Source organism: Papio anubis, chromosome 3 (genome assembly GCF_008728515.1).
Source record: "Papio anubis isolate 15944 chromosome 3, Panubis1.0, whole genome shotgun sequence".
In the NCBI taxonomy this organism is placed as follows: Eukaryota; Metazoa; Chordata; class Mammalia; order Primates; family Cercopithecidae; genus Papio; species Papio anubis.
The window spans coordinates 43,722,179-43,740,918 of NC_044978.1; positions in this window are offsets into that span (position 1 = coordinate 43,722,179).

Consider the following 18,740-nt stretch of genomic DNA (forward strand, 5'->3'; position numbering starts at 1 on the left):
TTTTGGTTGGTAGGCTGCTAATTATTGCCTCAATTTCAGAGCCTCTTATTCATCTATTCAGAGATTCAACTTCTTCCTAGTTTAGTTTTGGGAGGGTGTATGTGTCCAGGAATGTATCCATTTCTTCCATATTTTCTAGTTTATTTGTGTAAAGGTGCTTATAGTATTCTCTGGTGGTAGTTTGTATTTCTGTGGGATTGGTGGTGATATCCCCTTTATCATTTTTTATTGCATCTATTTGATTCTTCTCTCTTTTCCTCTTTATTAGTCTTGCTAGCAGTCTATTAATTTTGTTGATCATTTCAAAAAACCAGCTCCTGGATTCATTGATTTTTTGAAGGGTTATTGTGTCTCTGTCTCCTTCAGTTCTGCTCTGATCTTAGTTATTTTTTGCCTTCTGCTAGCTTTTGAATGTGTTTGCTCTTTCTTCTCTAGTTCTTTTAATTGTGATGTTAGGGTGTCGATTTTAGGTGTTTCCTGCTTTCTCTTGTGGGCATTTAGTGCTATAAATTTCCCTCTACACACTGCTTTAAATGTGTCCCAGAGATTCTGGTACATTGTATCTTTGTTCTCATTAGTTTCAAAGAACATCTTTATTTCTGCCTTCTTTTTGTTATTTACCCAGTAGTCATTCAGTTTTTCAGTTTCCATGTAGTTGTGTGGTTTTGAGTTAGTTTCTTAATCCCGAATTCTAATTTGATTGCACTGTGGTCTGAGAGACAGTTTGTTATAATTTCTGTTCTTATACATTTGCTGAGGAGTGCTTTACTTTCAATTATATGGTCAATTTTAGAATAAGTGCGATGTGGTGCTGAGAGGAATGTATATACTGTTGATTTGGGGTGGAGAGCTCTATAGATGTCTATTAGGTCTGCTTGGTGCAGCGCCGAGTTCAAGTCCTGGATATCCTTGTTAACCTTCTGTCTTATTGATCTGTCTAATATTGACAGTGGGGTGTTAAAGTCTCCCATTATTATTGTTTGGGAGTCTAAGTCTCTTTATAGGTCTCTAAGGACTTGCTGTATGAATCTGGGTGCTCTTGTATTGGGTGCATATATATTTAGGTTAGTTAGCTCTTCTTGTTGAATTGATCCCTTTACCATTATGTAATGGCCTTCTTTGTCTCTTTTGATCTGTGTTGGTTTAAAGTCTGTTTTATCAGAGACTAGGATTGCAACCCCTGCTTTTTTTTAGTTTTCCATATGCTTGGTAGATCTTCCTCCAACCCTTTATTTTTAGCCTATGTATCTCTGCACTTGAGATGGGTCTCCTGAATACAGCATACTGATGGGTTTTTACTCTTGATCCAATTTGCCAGTCTGTATCTTTTAATTGGAGCATTTAGCCCATTTACATTTAAGGTTAATATTGTTATGTGTGAATTTGATCCCGTCATTATGATGTTAGCTGGTTATTTTGCTCGTTAGTTGATGCAGTTTCTTCCTAGCATTAATGATCTTTACAATTTGGCATGTTTTTGCAGTGGCTGGTACCAGTTGTTCCTTTCTATATTTAGTGCTTCCTTCAGGAGCTCTTGTAAGGCCTGGTGGTGACAAAATCTCTCAACATTTGCTTGTCTGTGAAGGATTTTATTTCTCCTTCACTTAGGAAACTTAGTTTGGCTGGATATGAAATTCTGGGTTGAAAATTCTTGTCTTTAAGAATGTTGAATATTGGCCCCCACTCTTTTCTGGCTTGTAGGGTTTCTGCCTAGAGATCTGCTGTTAGTCTGATGGGCTTCCCTTTGTGGGTACCCTGACCATTTCCTCTGGCTGCCCTTACCATTTTTTCCTTCATTTCAACCTTGGTAAATCTGACAATTAAGTGTCTTGGGGTTGCTCTTCTCGATGAGTATCTTTGTGGTGATCTCTGTATTTCCTGAATTGAATGTTGGCCTGCCTTGCTAGGTTGGGGAAGTTCTCCTGGATAATATCCTGAAGAGTGTTTTACAACTTGGTTCCTGTCTCCTTATCACTTTCAGGTATACAAATCAAACATAGATTTTGTCTTTTCACATAGTCACATATTTCCTGGAAGCTTTGTTCATCTATTTTTACTCTTTTTTCTCTAAACCTGTCTTCTCGATGTATTTCATTAATTTGATCTTCAATCACTGATACCCTTTCTTCCATCTGATTGACTCAGCTATTGAAGATTGTGCATGCATCTCAAAGTTCTCGTGCCCTAGTTTTCAGCTCCATCAAGTCATTTAAGGTCTTCTCTACAATGTTTATTCTAATTAGCCATTCGTCTAACCTTTTTTCAAGGTTTTTCGCTTCCTTATGATGAGTTAGAACATGCCCCTTTAGCTCAGAGAAGTTTGTTATTACCGACCTTCTGAAGCCTCTTTCTGTCAACTCATCAAAGCCATTCTCCGTCCAGCTTTGTTCTGTTGCTTGCAAGGAGCTGCAATCCTTTGGAGGAGAAGAGACACTCTGGTTTTTAGAATTTTCAGCTTTTCTGCTCTGGTTTCTCCCCATCTTTGTGGTTTTATCTGCCTTTGGTCTTTGATGTTGGTGACCTACAGATGGGGTTTTGGTGTAGATGTCCTTTTTTGTTGATGTTGATACTATTCTTTTCTATTTGTTAGTTTTCCTTCTGACAGTCAGGTCCCTCAACTGCCAGTCCATTGGAGTTTGCTGGAGGTCCACTCCAGATCCTGTTTGCCTGGGTATTACCAGCATAGGCTGCAGAACTGCAAATATTGCAGAACAGCAAATATTGCTGCCTATTTCTTCCTCTGGAAGTTCTATCCTGAGGGGCACCCACTTATATGAGGTGTCTGTCAGCCTCTACTGTGAAGTGTCTCCCAGGTAGGACCCACTTGAAGACACAGTCTGTCTGTTCTCAGAGCTCAAACACCATGCTGGGAGAACCACTGCCCTCTACAGAGCTGTCAGACAGGGCTGTGTAAGTCTGCAGAAGTTGTCTGCTGCCATTTGTTCAGTTATGCCCTGCCAACAGAGGTGGAGTCTATAGAGGCAGTAGGCCTGACTTAGCTGAGGTGGGCTGCACCTGGGCCGCTTTGATTACCTACTCAAGTCTCAGCAATGGCGCATGCCCCTCCCCCCAGCCAGGCTGCTGCCTTGCAGTTCGATCTTACATTGCTGCACTAGCAGTGAGAAAGGCTCCATGGGTGTAGGACCCACCAAGCCAGGCACAGAAGAGAATCTCCTTGTCTGCCGGTTGCTAAGACCTTGGGAAAAGTGCAGTTATTTGGGCGGAAGTGTCCTGATTTTCCAGGTACAGTCTGTTGTCGCTTCCCTTGGCTAGGAAAGGGAAATCCCCCAACCCCTTGCACTTCCTGGGTGAGGCACCGCCCTGCCCTGCTTTGGCTCACCCTCCATGGGCTGCACCCACTGTCCAACCAGTCCCAAAGAGATGAACAATGTACCTCAATTGCAAATGCAGAAATCACCCATTTTCTGCGTCAATCATGCTGGGAGTTGAAGACCAGAGCTGTTCCTATTTGGTCATCTTGGATCAGACCTCTTTTTTTCTTCTTTTCTTTACCATAACGCTTATTATTGTTATGGGGATTTAAAAAATTCTTACTGGGTTTCAAGTCAACTCTCATATCTCAGGAATACTGAAAACCCTACCACCTCCACTTATTTTGTATACACTAGACCTGTATTAATGAACCCCTCTAGGTCACCATGACCATTGCAGCCAAGCCACTATTAAGCACTTACTGTGTGGCTCTGTGCAAGTATTTAATGTGCATCACACCATTACGACCTCACTTATGAGAGAGTGACTGTTATTTTTCCATTTTACAGATAATGAGACTAAAGCTCAGGGATTAATTCACTTGTCTGAGATGACCTAGCTAGAAAATGGTAGAGCTGGGAAGTCTATATAACTCAGTACCCACTCCTAGCCATTATATCTGCAGTATAATTCAAAATCCATGGGATGAAAATTAGGTATAGGTGACTCTTCTGTAGTCTCTGTCAGACACAAGACCAAAGCAAAGATGAAAATGTTCTCTCTCCAGCTAGGCGTGGTAGCTCACGCCTATAATCCCAGCACTTTGGGAGGCCGAGGCCGGTGGGTCATTTGAGGTCAGGAGTTTGAGACCAGCCTGGGCAACATGGCGAAACCCCGTCTCTACTAAGTAATAATAATAATAATAATAATAATACAAAAATTAGCCGAGCATGGTGGTGCATGCCTGTAATCCTATCTACTCAGGAGGCTGAGGCAGGAAAATCACCTGAACCCAGAAGGTGGAGGCTGTAGTGAGCTGAGATCATGCCACTGCACTGCAGCCTGGGTGACAATGAGACTCCATCTCAAAAATAAATAAATGAATAAATAAATAAATAAGAGGTGTTTTTTGTTTGTTTTTAAAAAGAAAATGTTCTCTCTCATGTTCTCACAGGGTTTGTAATCCTAGAGTAACAAGGAGCACTGTTGAAATTTCTTTTCTTTCTTTCCACTCCATTTAAAAAATTGTCTACGTTTATAGATAAAGAGAGCCATGTTATTTCGATATACTTGTTTTTTGGATCAAGGGGAAATTTACAAATTCTCAGGTTTTCACAAAGTTTTTCTTAAAGACAATGCTCCTAAGCTTTAATTTAATTTTTTTATTTGTATTATTTTCTCTTACTTGTTTTTTTTTTTTTTTTTTTTGAGACGGAATCTCGCTCTGTCACTCAGGCTGGAGTGCAGTGGCATGATCTTGGCTCACTGCAAGCTCCACCTCTTAGGTTCACACCATTCTCCTGCCTCAGCCTCCCGAGTAGCTGGGACTACAGGCACACACCACAACGCCCACCTAATTTTGTCTTTGTATTTTTAGTAAAGACGGAGTTTCACCGTGTTAGCCAGGAAAGGATGGTCTCAATCTCCTGACCTCGTGATCCGCCTGCCTCGGCCTCCCAGAGTGCTGGGATTACAGGCATGAGCCACCGTGCCCAACCTCTCTTACTGTTTTTTAAAAACTTTTGTTTTAGGTTCAGGGTACATGTCCAGGCTTGTTATATGGGTAAACTCATGTCACAGGGGTTTGTTGTACAGATTATTTCATCACCCAGGTACTAAGTCTAATACCCAATAATTATTTTTTCTAATCCTCTTCCTCATCCCCCCTCCACTCAGGTAGGCCCCAGTGTCTGTTGTTCCCCTCTTTGTGTCCAGGTGTTCTCATCATTTAGCTTCCACTTATAAGTGAAGACATGTGGTCTTTGGTTTTCTGTTCCTGAGTTATTTTGCTAAGGATAGTGGCCTCCAGCTTCATCCATGTTTCTGAAGAGGATGTGATCTTGTTCTTTTTTATGGCTGCATAGTATTCCATGGGTTATGTAACACATTTTCTTTATCCAGTGATATGGTTTGGCTGTGTCCCCATCCAAATCTTATCTTGTCTTCTGGCTCCCATAATTCCCACGTATTGTGGGAGGGACCTGGTGGGAGATAACTGAATCACAAGGGGCGGTTTCCCCCATACTGTTCTCATGGTAGTTAATAAGTTTCACAAGATCTGATGGTTTTATAAGGGGAGACCCATTTTGCTTGGCTTTCATTCTCTCCTGCCTGCCACCATGTAAGACATGCCTTTTGCCTTCTGCCATGATTATGAGGCTTCCCCAGTCACATGGAACTATGAGTCCGTTAATCTCTTTTTCTTTATAAATTACCCATTATTGAGTATGTCTTTATCAGCAGCATGAAAACAGACTAATAACTCCAGTCTATCATTGATGTACATTTAGGCTGATTCTGTGTCTTTGCTATTGTGAATAGTGATGCAGTGAACATATGCATGCATGTCTCTTTATGATAGAATAGTTTATATACTTTTGGATATATACCCCGCAGTAGGGTTGCTGGGTTAAATGAGAGTTCTGTTTTTAGCTTTTTGAGGAATTGCCACACTACTTTCCACAATGTTTGAAACTAATTTATACCCCCACCAATAGTGTATAAGCATTTCATCTTCTCTGTAACCTCACCAGTATCTGTTATTTTTTTTATTTTCTAATAATAGCCATTGTGACTGGTGTGAGATGGTATCTCATTATGGTTTTGATTTGCATTTCTCTAATAATCAATGATATTGAACTTTTTAAAATATGCTTGTTGGTGGCATGCATGCCTTCTTTTTGAGAAGTGTCTGTTCATGTCCTTTGCCCCACTTTTTAATGGGGTTGTTTGTTATTTTCCCTTGTAAATTTGCTTGTAAAGTTCCACATAGATGCTGGATGTTAGACCATTGTCAGATGCATAGTTTGCAAATATTTTCTCCCATTCTATAGGTGTCTATTTACTCTGTTGATAGTTTCTTTTGCTATGCAGAAGTATTTTAGTTTAATTAGATCCCATTTGTCAATGCTGTTGTTGCAATTGCTTTTGGCATCTTCATCATGAAATCTTTTCCAGTTCCTATGTTCAGGTTGGTATTGCCTAGATTGTCTTCAAGCGTTTTTATAGCTTTGAGTTTCGCATTTAAGTTTTTAATCCATCTTGAGTTGATTTTTTTATGGTATAAGAAAGAGCTCCAGTTTCAGTCTTCTGCATATAGCTAGCCAGTTATCCCAGCACCATTTATTGAATCAGAAATCCATTCCCCATTGCTTATTTTCATCAGCTTTGTCAAAGATCAGATGGTTGTAGGTGTGTGGCTTTATTTCCGGGCCGTTCATTCTGTTCCATTGGTCTATGTGTGTGCTTTAGGACCGGTACCATGCTGTTTTGGTTACTGTGGTCCTGTAGTATAGTTTGAAGTTGGGTAATGTGATGCCTCCAGCTTTGTCCTTTTGCTTAGGATTGCCTTGGCTATTCAGGCTCTTTTTTGGTTCCATATGAATTTTAAAATAGGTTTTTCTAGCTCTGTGAACAATGTCATTGGTAGTTTGATAGGAATAATATTGAATCTGTAAATTGCTTTGGGCAGTATGGCCATTTTAACAATATTGATTCTTCTTACCCATGTGCATAGAATGTTTTTCCATTTGTTTGTGTCTTCTCTGATGTCCTTGAGTAGTGTTTTGTAATCCTCACTGTAGGGATCTTTCTCCTCCCTGGCTGGCTGTATTCCTAGGTATTTTATTCTTTTTGTTGTAATTGTAAATGGGATCAGTTCCTGATTTGGATCTCAGCTTGGCTATTGTTGGTATATAGGAATGCTAATGATTTTTTGTATATTGATTTTGTCTATGGAAACTTTGCTGAAGTTGTTTATCAGCTTAAGGAACTTTTGGGCTGAGACTATGTGGTGTTCTAGGTAGAATCATGTTACCTGCAAACAGGGATAGTTTGACTTTCCCTCTTCCTATTTAGATGCACTTTATTTCTTTTCTTGCTTGACTGCTCTGACCAGGACTTCCAATACCATGCTGAATAGGAGTGGTAGAGTGGCTGCGGGCATCATTGTCATATGCCAATTTTCAAGGTGAATTTTTCCCAGTTTTTGCCCAATTCAGTATGATGTTGGTTGTGGGTTTGTCATAGATGGCTTTTATTATATTGAGGTATGTTCCTTCAATACCTAGTTTATTGAGATAATCATGTGGTTTTGTCTTTAGTTCTGTTTATGTGATCAATCGTATTTATTGATTTGCATATGTTGAACCAACCTTGCATCTTAGGGATAAAGCCTACTTTATTGTGGTGGTTAAGCTTTTCTGATGTGCCATTAGATTCGGTTTGCTAGTATTTCGTTGAGGAATTTTGCATCTATTTTCAAGAATATTGGCCTGAAATTTTCTTTTGTTGTGTCTCTGTCAGGTTTTGGCATCAAGATGGTACCAACTCATAGAATGAGTTGGGGAAGAGTCCCTCCTCCTCAATTTTTTGGAGTAGTTTCAGTAGGAATAGTACTAGCTCTTCTTTATACAGCTGGTAGAATTTTGCTGTGAATCCATCTGGTCCTGGGCTTTTTGGTTGGTAGGCTATTCATTACTGATTCAATTTTGGAGCCCATTATGTTCTTTTCAAGGATTCCATTTCTTCCTATTTCAGTCTTGGGAGGGTGTATGTGTCCAGAAATTTATCAATTTCTTCTAGATTTTCTAGTTTGTGTGCATGGTTATTTGCATTTTTGTGGGGTCAATGGTAACATCCCCTTTGCCATTTCTTATTCTGTTTATTTGGATTGTCTCTTTTTTTCTTTTTTATTAGTCCAGCTAACAGTCTATCTACCTTATTATTGTTATTATTATTTTCAAAAAACCAGCTCCTGGATTCATTGATCTTTTGAATGATTTTTCTTGTCTCAATCTCCTTCAGTCCAGCTCTGATTTTGGTTGTTTCTTGTCTTCTGCTAGCTTTGGGGTTGGTGTGCTCTTGCTTCTCTAATTATTTTAATTGTAATGTCAGTTTGTTAATTTGAGATATTTCTAACTTTTTTATGTGGGCATTTAGTGCTACAGATTTTCTGTAGCTATGTCCCAAAGTCTGATATATTGTGTGTTTGTTCTCATTAGTTTGGAAGAACTTCTTGATTTCTGCCTTAATTTCATCATTTACCCAAAAGTCATTCAGGAACAGCTTGTTTAATTTCTAGGTAATAGTATAGTTTTGAATGATTTTCTTAGTCTTGACTTCTTTTTTTATTGCACTGTGGTCCAAAAGAGTAGTCGGTATAACATCAGTGCTTTGCATTTGCTGAGGAGTGTTTTGTGTCCGACTGTGTGATTGATTTTAGAGTAGGTACCATGCGGCAATGAGAAGAATCTGTATTCTGTTGTTTTGGGGTAAAGAGTTCTGTAGGTGTCTATCAGGTCCATTTGTTCCAGTGTTGAGTTTACGTCCTGAATATCTTTGTTAAATTTCTGTCTTGATTATCTGTCTACTACTGTTAGTGAGGTGTTGAAGTCTCCCACAGTTTTTGTGTGGGAGTCTAAGTCTCTTTGAAGGTCTCTAAGAACGTGCTTTATGAATCTGGGTGCTCCTGTGTTGGATGCATATACATTTAGCATAGTTAGGTCTTGTTGAATTGAACCCTTTACCACTATGCAATGCCATTCTTTGTCTTTGTAAATCATTTGTTGGTTTTAAATGTTTTGTTTGAAATTAGGATCACAATCCCCACTTTTTTCTGTTTACTTGTTAGATTTTTCTCCATCCCTTTATTTTGAACCTACGGATGTCATTGCATATCTTCTCCTGAAGATGGCATATCATTGGGTCTTGTTTCTTTATCCAGCTTGCCACTCTGTGTCTTTTAATTGGGATATTTAATCCATTTATGTTCAAGGTTAGCATTAATACATCTGGATTTGATCTTGTCATTGTATTGTCAGCTGGTTATTTTGCAGACTTGTTTGTCTGGTTGCTTTATAGTGTTCCTGGTAAGTGTACTTCCAGTATGTGTTTGTAGTGGTTGGTAATAGTCTTTCATTTCCATATTTAGTGCTTCTTTCAGGAGCTCTTGTAACACAGGTCTGGTGGTAAGGAATTCCATCAGCATTTGCTTGTCTAAAAAGGCTCTTATTTCTCCTTCACTTATGAAGCTTATTTTTGCCAGATATGAAGTTCTTGGTTGGAATTGCTTCTCTTTAATAATGTTGTGTAGTGGCCCCCCAGTCTCTTCTGGCTTAGAGGGTTTCTGCTGAGAGGTCCACTGTTAGTCTGATGGGCTTCCCTTTGTAGGTGACCTGAGCTTTCTCTCTAACTGCCTTTAACATTTTTCTTTCATTTTGACCTTGGGGAATCTGATGATTATGTGTCTTGGGGATGATCTTCTTGTGAAGTATCACGAGGGAATTCTCTGCATTTCTTGTATTTGAATATTCGCCTCTCTAGCTAGGTTGAGGAAGTTCTCATGGATGATATCCTGAAATATGTTTTCTAAGTTGCTTCCATTCTCCACATCTCTTTCAGTGATGCCAGTGAATCATAGACTTTGTCTCTTTACATAATTCCATGTTTCTTGGAGGTTTTGTTTATTTTCTTTCTTTTTTCTTTATTCTTGTCTGACTGTCTTATTTCAGAAAGCCAGTCTTCAAGCTCTGAGATTCTTTCCTCATCTTTCTTCTTGATCTATTCTGCTCTGAATACTTGTGATCACATCATGAAATTCTTGTAGTGTGTTTCTCCAGCTCTCTTGGGTTGGTTACATTCTTTTCTATATAGGTCATTTTGTCTGCCAGCTCCTGTATCATTTTGTTGTGATTCTTGGCTTCCTTCAATTAGGTTTCAATGTTTTTGGGAATCTCAATCATCTTTGTTCCTATCCATATTCTGAATTCCATTTCTGTCATCTCAGCCAAGTTAAGAACCCTTGCTAGAGAACTAGTGCAGTCATTTGAGGAAAGAAGGCACTCTGGCTTTTCGAACTGTCAGAGTTCTTGTGCTGTTTCTTCCTCATCTTTGTGGGCTGATGTTCCTCAGTATTTAAAGTTGCTGTCCTTTGGATGATCTTTATTTTATTTTATTTATTTATTATTATTTATTTATTTTATGGTATTTTTATTTTATTTTATTTTATTTATCCTATTTAATGACCTTGGGGGTTTGACTATGGTATAAGGTGGATTCATTTGACTGGCTTCATTCCTGGAAGCTTTTAGGGAGCCAGGCCTCAGCTCAGGACTCCTAGACTGCATGCTGTGACTCTGGGGGATTGGTATTGGGTCCTGGCTTTGTTCTTTGGCTCCTTGAGGTTAGAAACGTGCTGCACTGGAGGGCTGACATGTTCTCTGGCTGCTAGTCACAAGCTAGTCACAACACTCCAATGGATAGTGCCAGCCAAAGCACTTTGTAGGGCAGTAGCAGTGGTATCTATCCTTGTTTGCACAAGCCAGCAGCAGCAGCAGCAGCATGGCGGGGTACACGCTCATTGGTTGCAGAAGGTTGCTAGTGGATACCAAAGTGCCTATCTCTGTGTGGGCATTTGCAACATCAGTGGTGGCAGCATGGCTGAGAGGTGCTGGTGTGGGGGACATGAGGGATTCTGCTGGTGACTGTGCATACATTCCTGCCAGTGGTGGTGGTAGCATGGGGGCAGGACACTGTTGGGCGCAGTACTATGTGCCCTCTGCACACGTTCACACCAGCAGTGGTGGCTACCCAGGGTGGGGGCACGTCCACTGTTTTCTGTGCCTAGTTTTGCACCAGTGGCAGTGACAGTGCAGGGATGAGGCACTGGTTGGGGCATGGCTGGCAGGCTGCATGTCTGCCAACACTCTGACAGCAGTGGCCGTGTGGTGGGGGAAAGGGGCAGGGTGCATTTGTGCCAGCAGCAGTGGCATGACAGGGTGCACATGCACATGCCTGCTGGTGAGGAAAAGGAAGCAAGGTCTGCTGATGCACACGTGCACTGGCATAGTGATGTTGGGGGTGGCTGTGTGTGAATGCATGCAGGCAAAGCAGTGCAGGGGAGGCTGCAGTGAGGAAAGGGTGTGAATGGGCTGGTGCGTGTCTGTGGGAGCTGCTCTGCTGGAGCTCTCTTCCAGTCAGGTGTGGTCTTCCAGCAAAGGAACCATGATGTGGGTCCCCAGGCTCCCTGAGTACCCAAGGCTGCACTGCAAGTGGGCATGGGCAGGCTGGGGTACCAGGAGAGGCCACCAGACTAAGGGGTGCTCAGGTCAGACTGGCTCCATTTTATGGGCAGGATCACCCTACAGAGTTCAGGCCTGACAGTTCTGTTGGGGTTAAAGTCCCATGTGGGAGTGAGTGGAGCCTAGGGTCATGGGCATCCCTGGCTATGCTCAACTACATGTGCTCCTGCACAAAACCCTGTGGGCTCTGCATCAGCTGGAGTTCTGCCCCTACCACTTCTCTAAGCAGCTCTCCTTGTCAATTCAAGTGTCCATGGTGGTCATGGAGTCTCCTGCTGTCAGGATTCTGGAGGCCTATGGTAAGAGTGGGTTGCTCCTTGCCTGTTCAACTCACCCTTTCCCCAGGAGTCACTGAGGGCTAGGACAAAGTCCCAATGTATGGTGGTCCCATGCAGGGTTCCCAGCTTCCTCCCCCTTTAGCCCAGCATCTGTGTCTTCTCATCATTCACTCTCAATGCCTTGCTTCTGAAGATCTGTTAGAAATATGCCAGTCTTCCCAATGTCCTGGTTTCTCAGTGGCAGGTATACCTCCTGATTGTGTCTAGTCAACCATCTTGCCATCTTTCCTCAAGCTTTAAATATGGAAATTCCCTGCCTTTTAATTATCAGCCAACATTTAGTCTGAATAGATCATGTCCTTTCAGTTGCAAACACTGAGCTTCCAAATCTGTTGAGGTGGTTTTACAGTCCCAGTGCTTGAAAACTGCAGGCCTGAGGTTTCCCTACAGCACTCTTTGGGGTACCATTGCTTTAGAAACTACTTAAGAATTATGAAACTACACATGGTACACAGTTACCAGACTCAATAAAAAGTAGACTTTTCAGTAAATTGCCTACAATATGTGCAATCCCAATTATCCCAGAAAAAGTTAAAACAAACACATGTACATGTAACAAAGAAACCAATTATTGTGGCCTATAGCCCATCTTTTATGTTGGGTGAAACCTGAATCTGGCTCTTTTCTTTTCTTTTCTTTTTTTTTGGACAGAGTCTTGCTCTGTCGCCCAGGCTGGAGTGCAGTGGCGCAATCTTGGCTCACTGAAACGTCTGCCACCTGGATTCAAGCAATTTTCCTGCTTCAGCCTCCCAAGTAGCTGGGATTACAGGCATGTGCCACCATGCTCAGCTAATGTTTTTTAGTACAGACAGGGTCTCACCACGTTGGCCAAGCTGGTCTTGAACTCCGGGCCTCAAGTGATCCACCTGCCTTGGGTTACAAGTACTGGGATTACAGGCATGAGCCACTATGCTTGGCCAAATCTGGCACACTTTTAAGACACCCAGCAAATTATTTCTTTTTAATAAGTCCTGGTAGTATACAAAAATGCAGGCATAAAATGAAACATTCTTTTAAGAAATATCTGCTGTTTTAAATGATTATATCAGCCCAGGAAATACCAAATGTCCTATGCCCATGGTCCCTAGAGTTGGCAATAGACAATGAGCTTTTCAGAGATTCACTATTGTTTCACTTGTGGCTAGAAATACAGTGTGCTTTGGGAAGAAGAGAGGTTTGGCTGAGATGAAAAGATCTTATATCCCCATCACCATATTCCTTTCCTGCTATTCTCTCTATGACCTTCTCACTACATTCCATTCATTCCACTTGCTGGGTGTGCTCTTAATCTGCATATTATTACTGACATAGTAACACATGGGGAAGCAACTAGTTCATACCTGAAATATGAGAAAGAAGGAGACTCTCAAGAGCCTGGGAATTCTCAGCCAGTGTGCTTCACCAACCTAATTTTCTTCACCCCACACTTGTTTCCTCTTTCTTGAGTTCCTACTTTATTTAACAGTACCACAACCTCTGTGACGTCAGTTAGAAATTCTTCAGAAATGCTTCTACAACCTCAGGTATAGGGAATCTTTAAAAGATACACAAGACAGAAGATGAATGTCTGCTGAGCTCTGGTATAATACCTGCCTCTGCCAAGCATGGGGAAGACCATTCTGATCCCAGGATGACAGATGTTGCTGATTTGCCCTGGTTTTCTTTCTCATTTATCTTCCTTTTCAGACCCTTGTTCTGAATTGTTGATGGTTTAACTTTTGTTTCTTTACTACAGTGGCTCTGCCCCTCCCTTTCCCTAATTCACTGTAACCTTCACAGTGCCTCCTGTATCACCATAGATAATTCAAAAGTCTATGAGGCTAGACAATATCATTCACTCATTCTTTACTGAAAGCCTACTGTGAGTTAGGCACTACCTGGTGATGCAAGGAGGAGTAAAAACACTTCACTCCTCTCAGTCTACTTCTTGGTTCCTTGATTTTCCTCTCCTCCAATGACTTTCACAACTCTGATCTATATTAGCAACCCTTGTGAAATGGCCTTGGTTCAGGATTCATTATTTCTGAGAATTTCAAGATGCTTGTCTTCTCAAATTTCTCTGGGAGGAAGTAATGACTGAAGACTGTGGACACTCACACTGAATGCACTCTTTGCTGTCATCTCAGCTTCCCAGCAACTCCCTTTGGCTTCTTGTTCCTAGTTTGATTCTTAGCCTGCTCCACATAGGCCATCATTCCAATGATGGTCATTAGTCTGACAGAATTTCCCCAGGACCGCTTTGCCGATCCTCAACTCTAAGCACTTTACCATTCTTTTTCTCTGATTTAGTCCCCAAATTCCAGAGACTTTGTATGATTATGTGGACTGAATCCACCTCAAGGTCCTATCATCCAACCTTTGCCATGCACACTGATACTTCTTGACAGTGCTTTGGTTTATTACTAGTGGACTCCTCTCTTCATAGTGGCTGCTCTGACCTTTCTGTTCTTCAACCAGTCTTAGTCCCCTTTGAGTGGATGACCTCACCAAGGAGGCAGACATCATCGAACAGGCATGTCCATAGCTCCTTGTTCTAACAGAGTCTCTCTCCACAACTACTTATCTCTCCAGTCACCTCATTCTATTCTCTTTGCGTCCTTCTTACCAATAAACTTTTATAGAATCAAAATGCTTTTGAGCTGGGCACAGTGGCTCATGCCTGTAATCTCACCACTTTGGGAGGCTGAGGTGGGAGGATCACTTGAGCCTAGGAATTTGAGACCAGCCTGGGCAACATAGTGAGACCTCATCTTCACAAAAGAAAAAAACTCTTTCCTTAATTTTTTTTTTTTTTTATACTTTAAGTTCTAGGGTACATGTGCACAACGTGTAGGTTTGTTACATATATATACATGTACCATGTTGGTGTGCTGCACCCATTAACTCATCATTTACATTAGGTATATCTCCTAATGCTATCTCTTCCCCCCCTACCCCCTCCCCACAATAGGACCCGGTGTGTGATGCTCCCTTTCCTTTTAGTCCCTTGTAATTTGGCTTTATGCCCCACTCCTACAAAACTTTAAGGTTATCAAAGACTTCCTAGTTACTAAGTGTAAACTTCTTCTAAGTTCCATCCTTCTCTATATTGTAAATCAAGCCCTGCTTGTTGAAATGCCTCCCTTGGCTTCTATGATTATTTCCCACTCTTTGTTAGCTCCTTTCTCCTCCTTACGTGTATGGTTGGCTGTTGGTTTTCTCCTGGCCCCTGTTCTATTTGATCCTTGGGTTGAGATCCCGAGGAGCCAAAATCTTTGGGGAACATCCCATTTCTTAGCAGAACATACACAAGATTGTTAATGGCTTGGCCCCTTCCTACCTCTCCATTCTCTTACTTAACATTGCATAGAATTGTCCTACATTCCAGCTACCCAGAATTACTGGTGGTTCCCAACAGTCTTGCCTTATTTTCTGCCTGGTACACATTTCCCTCTTCCCATCCCTTGCTGTGTAATACCTATTAGCACAGCAAGACTCAGCTCTGAGGCACTGTCTCCTCTGAGAATTTCCCCCTTACTCCTGTCTGGGTTATGTACCGTTCTGTGCTCCTTGCTATCATGGCACTGTGCCATCAGTCTATTTATTTGTCTGTCTTTCCCATTAGAGTTCAGGCCCCTTGAGGGCAGGGCTGAGATTTGTTCACTTTTATCACCCACCACAGTGGCTGACACAGGATTGGTACTCAGTAACTGCTTAAAAAATGGAGTCAATCATCATCTCTTTACTAAGCAGGTGATCCAACTAACCTCTAGATTTGCATTTCCTATAGCGTGCTACCTCTATGCCAGGTTATCATGACCTAGTTCAAGGATAAACTAATTTAATTATCATGGGTTAATACAGGTGATTTTAGGTTTCTTCTTTTTGTTCATCCCTTACTTTATGGGTCCAGCACGCTTCTGCTGTGTGACTCCGCTTTTTTATCCCATACTTTAAAAATCTTTCGTGAACAAGTATTATTTTGGTTAAAAGAAAATGATCTATTTAAAAAAGGATCTATCTTTTTTTTTTTTTTAAACAATCAAATAGTTACATACAGTATTACTTAATCCTCATTTGCTTCTAAGGAACAAAAATCCAAATGAAACCACATTAAGCAAAAGGGAGGTGGGGTAGGATAGCAAAGAACAGAAATGTGGCAGGTCTTGGTAAATCCTAGACCCAGGACGCTGGATGCCCTGAGAATTCTCTCTTCTTTCTTGTCTCCAGCCCATATAGCAGGTGAGAGGACAGGGGACAATTCACAAGGTTTACTGTATCTTCAGCCACACAGAGACTTTATTTCCAGCTCCAGAATTCCCAAAGAGCAGGTTCCATCCAACACTGGCCAGAGGTGACATGTCATGCAGTATGATAAATCCCAGTCACCCTGAGGCTGGAAGGCACATCTTTAAAAACTGGGGGGTAGATGCTGGGGCATGGCAAACAACAGGTATCTATCTTGGAGTCTTCTCCTGCCCACGAGTTCCTCCAATTATCAAAATGCTTCCCATGATTAAAGCTCAATCTTAAATGACACTTCCGCTGTAAAAACTCCACTGATCTCCAGCCAACGAAGTCTTAACTACTTCATCCCTCTGTGCTCTTCATTCTACTTTATTTTATAGTAAGTACATATGACTGTAAACTCACAAGAAAAGGAATATAGTATTTAATAGAATTAACTCTAGATTTTAAAGTCAGATCTGAATTGAAGCTCTGATTTCCACACCAACTAGCTAAGTGACTTTGGGCAACTTCCTTAGCTTCTGAGTTAAATTTCCTCATTTGTAAGAAAAATGGTGGCCGGGTGCAGTGGCTCACACCTGTAATCTCAGCACTTTGGGAGGCTGAGGTGGCCTGATCACCTGAGGTCAGGAATTCAAGACCAGCCTGACCAACATGGGAAAATCCCATCTCTACTAAAAATACAAAATTAACTGGGCATAGTGGCACATGCCTGTAATCCCAGCCACTTGGGAGGCTGAGGCAGGAGAATCACTTGAATCTGGGAGGTGGAGGTTGCGGTGAGCTGAGATCGCGCCATTGCAACCCAGCCAGAGCAGCAAGAGTGAAACTCCATCTCGAAAGAAAGAAAGAAAAATGCCATAAGGAGTTGGGGACAGAGTAGTATCTCATATGTCCTTGGGAGGATGACAGACAATGTTTGGGAACCCCTTGCAGAGTCCTGGAAAACAACAGGCTAGGCACTCAAGCATTGCTAGTTTTCTCCAGGTTTCTCTCTCTAGACTCTGAGTTCCTCAAAGATAAATCTTCCACTGTGTTTATTAAATACTTCAAAGGTAAGTAGGTCTTCATCAAACGCTCTTGAATAAAATTCCTTTCAGGTGTCTTCCCAGCCAGATTTAGCTGGCTGTATTAACACTTATTGAGAGGTTCTAACTGCTTTGCATGTATCAGCTTAATCTTCATGATAATCCCAGGAGGTAGGCTTGTCTCCATTTTACAGATAAGGAAACAGGTGAAGAAAAACTAAAAAACTTGATGGAAGTCAAATACTATTAAATGAAGAATGACGCAAGAGCTCTAGGGCCCCCCACTTCTAATAGTTGATTTTTTTCATTCCTTTAATTAAAACTTTCCAAGAGACTTATAGCCTCCTATGGCTGATGACAATGGTCTTCCTAAGATTTCACCAAAAATACATAGAGTTGCACTTAACCATGAAGGACCTACTTATGCACCATGTTGCAAACGCCACAGGTCCCAACCAGGAGATTTCAATCTACTGGATGATCCTGATGTTTTATCTGATAGAACTTCAAGCTGGCTACCAGCATTGCTACACCCAACTAACAACTTGCATAACTGTCCCACCAGGCAACCATGGGAACTCAAAAATGGCTTTTCACTAGGAAAAGGATGAGGAATCCTAGCCTGAGCTCTTTATCTCTTTACTTCATTGTTAAGGCTAATAGTTTAAATATCAACTTTGATTTTATCTCACCAATCACTATTATCTAGATCGCCTGTGCTTGAAATGACTTAGGTAAGTGGAAAATAGAGCGTATGGGAGAGTTCAACTGATTCCCACACTTGCATGGCAGATGCGTTTTTAAGGCATCTGCACCTCAATTTTGTGACAAGTCACAACTATATTATTTGACAAACGAAGAAACAGAGATTCACAGAAGTGACCCAGCAAAGATGTGCGTGAATTTGTGTTACAATGTAGGACTTCTGTCCGGGGATTTCTCTACTTATATCATTGTTTTTTGGACACAAAAAGCAGCTGTAGAAATTTTTGCTTGGTCATAGTTTAGGGAATAAATGTTGTATTTTGGGGGTGAAAAAGGCATTCTTTTCTTTGAAACCAGGTTTAAAAAGGGAGGGTCCTTAAATTTCAGGTCTCATAAACACACTCCAGGAAAGATACACAAAAATGTAAAGGAGAAAGAATGGCATCTATTGGGGCAGGAGATAATCTAAGTGTCCTTCAATCTGTGTCCCTCATTGGGAAACTTTTTTGTGGGGGAATGGGTAGTGTTGGGATCATCCCAGCCTTAAGTAGACTGACTGCAAAGGTAGTCGTCATCTGCTGCACTGTGAGTTCTCATCCCTCCCCCTTTATTACCTCCTCCCAGTCACACTTGTATCTTCATCTGAAGTTTAGAAATTGTTGCTTTGGTTGACTGCCTGGTACTAACCAACAAGTGCTGTTGCTGTAATTTCTAAAATTAAAAAGTTCATACACGTAAGATTTTTGTAGTTTTTCTTAATTTTTAAAGGTGTACATCTCCTGTGTTTTGTGACTGAAATTGGCTCCAGTCTCTTCATGCTGCTGTGTCCAGTCTCTGAAATAGTAATTTCACTCATGTTTGGTGGAGGATATTTAAGAAAAAAACTCTCAGAAGGGTAGCAAACTTTACTGATCCTAAAATCTAGTAGG